This window comes from Scomber japonicus, chromosome 21 (genome assembly GCF_027409825.1).
Source record: "Scomber japonicus isolate fScoJap1 chromosome 21, fScoJap1.pri, whole genome shotgun sequence".
NCBI classification, from domain to species: domain Eukaryota; kingdom Metazoa; phylum Chordata; class Actinopteri; order Scombriformes; family Scombridae; genus Scomber; species Scomber japonicus.
In genome coordinates this window covers 1,712,702-1,715,201 of record NC_070598.1, presented here as the reverse complement: position 1 = coordinate 1,715,201, position 2,500 = coordinate 1,712,702, and the positions used below count along the sequence as shown (strand labels likewise).

Sequence of the window (2,500 nt, the reverse complement as noted above, 5' to 3'; positions counted from 1 at the left end):
TAGGCGTCTATATATATGTGTCCGTGTGTTTTTGGGAACAGACATATGGTGACGATCGGTTGCCAGGAAGAAAAAGGTCAGCGCCAAAATAACCGAGGAGACGTGAAGCCGAGCTCTGAGACTATTCAGACCTCAGACACTAATATAATAATATAATATAATAATATAATATATAATTTAATATAATATAATATAATATAATATAATATAGGGATGCTCCATATTGACTTTTCTGCTGATATTCCCCAACTCTTAATTTCCGATACCGATATATAACATTTCTCCTACTGTTGAATTAACACATTAAGCCTCATTTTATTGTGAAGCTCCACCGGATGTAAACATAAATGCAACATGGCTTTCTACCAGGCGGGGAGTTCCTGTCCTCTGAAATGAAGCCAACCAGGAAGTAACTTAGAGCTGCATTCTATCAAAAGGCCACCAGGGGGCGACCGTCTCTATACAAGTCAATGGAGAATTCACCAACTTCTCACTTGATTTCTAACCTCAGTAAACGTTTTCAAAATGTGTTTATGGTCTCAATCGCTAGTTTAAAGCCTTCTTCAATGCAGTATGATGTTCATTTGGGACATTTTGGCCTCCCTGATTTTATATGTGACGATAAAGCAGGGTATGCATTAGGGGGCGTGGCTACGTCCTGATTGACAGGTTGATTGACCAATGTCCTCCAGATCCAGCCCTCGTAACCATAGCAACCTCCCTGCTCCGCCCATGACTCCGCCTCATGCCCATATAAGTAGAATCCGTGATTTTATTTTTCCCAGCATGCACCTGAAACTTTCAAGATGGCGCTGCCTAGATTAGAAACTATTGGCTTCCGAGCAGCAGTCCACAAACCAATGGGTGACGTCACGGATGTTACGTCCGTTTCTTCTATACAGTCTGTGGTTTCTACATGTGAACACTGTCTGAGAGAAATAAGAGAACAAACTCAACCAAACTACAGACATGAGCTCCGTTTCTGGAGGCGGGACCTTTACCGGAAGTCCTCTCACGCGCTCCTCTCAGCTGTTGCGTCTCCAGCAGAGTAGCGACCAGACAGGGCCCGCCGGACTCTGACGGTGACGTCACAGAGAAAATGACAACGAGGAGGTAAAGCTCGTTTCTGTTTGTGTGTTCGTGTACATGGCGGCGGACGCTATGAACGGTTAGCAACGATTAGCCACGGTTAGCAACGGTTAGTAACGGTTAGCAACGGTTAGTAACGGTTAGCGAGTCCAGCGTGTTGTTGTTGTTTACGTCATCAAGCGCGTGCCGGTAAACGTCCCATGCTGCGTTCATGCAGGCTCGGAAATGCTGAAACCTACAGAATAAACATTGGTTATAAAAACCTGATACGATACTTCCCAATATTACATTTTTAAATAAATGAGCTGCCATCAGACACTCAGACAGACTGAGGCCAAAGTTCAGACTCTTATTATTGATGATTTTCAGACTTTGAAGAGTAAATACAACATTAAATATATTTTATTTATATCTTTATTAGCTTTGAAATGATCAAAATCATCAAACCAACATTTAACAATTGTTTTTAACTAGAAGTAGGAATAATATAAACTTATATAGAAGTTAGAAACATCAAGACAGACTGCAAAATTAATAGATAAAATGAAATTATACAAAGCAATTATACTTTAACTGTGTTGGTCATTTAATGTGCTATATATTTATCTATCTATCCATCCATCCATCCATCCATCCATCCATCCATCCATCCATACATCCATACATACATAAGTAAATGAAGTAAAATACAGATAATAATGTCTTGAGTTGATGACCTTAAACTTATTTTAACCCTCCTGTTGTGTTCGAGTCAAGGAAGGAAGGAGGGAGGGAAGGAAGGAAGGAGGGAGGAAGGAAGGAAGGGAAGGAAGGAAGAAGGGAGGAAGGAGGGAAGGAAGAAAGGGAGATGAAGGAAGGAAGGAAAGGAGGAAGGAAGGAAGGAAGGAAAGAAAGGAGGGAAGAAGGGAAGGAAGGAAAGGAGGGAGGAAGGAAGGAAGGAAAGGAGGAAGGAAGAAGGGAGGAAGGAAGAAAGGAAAGGAAGAAGGAAGAAGGGAGGAAGGAAGGAAGGAAAGGAGGGAAGAAGGGATGGAAGGAAAGGAGGAAAGAAGGAGGGAAAGGAGGGAAGAAGGGATGGAAGGAAAGGAGGAAAGAAGGAGGGAAGGAAGGAAAGGAAGGAAGAAAGAAAGGAAGGAAGGGAGGAAGGAGGGAAGGAAGGAAAGGAGGGAGGAAAGGAGGAAGGAAGGAAGGAAAGGAGGGAAGAAGGGATGGAAGGAAAGGAGGAAAGAAGGAGGGAAGGGAAGGAAGGAAGGAAGGAAGAGTCAAAACAGATGGGTCAATTTGACCCGGGAGCACAACAGGAGGGTTAAGGACATTAGTGTTTTCCTGTCTTTACTATGAACTCATTCTTCTCTATTTCTCTCTATGTGACGTTTCCTTCAGCTTCATTATCAAACTCCATCATTCAGCTGCT

General features: G+C 42.5%; 1 protein-coding gene across 1 annotated transcript in view; it reads left to right on the top strand.

Annotated features, from left to right (window-relative positions):
• fars2 (phenylalanyl-tRNA synthetase 2, mitochondrial) overlaps positions 1–2,500 on the top strand; it is a 50,180-nt gene that overhangs the window by 29,356 nt on the left and 18,324 nt on the right. The window lies entirely within an intron of this gene.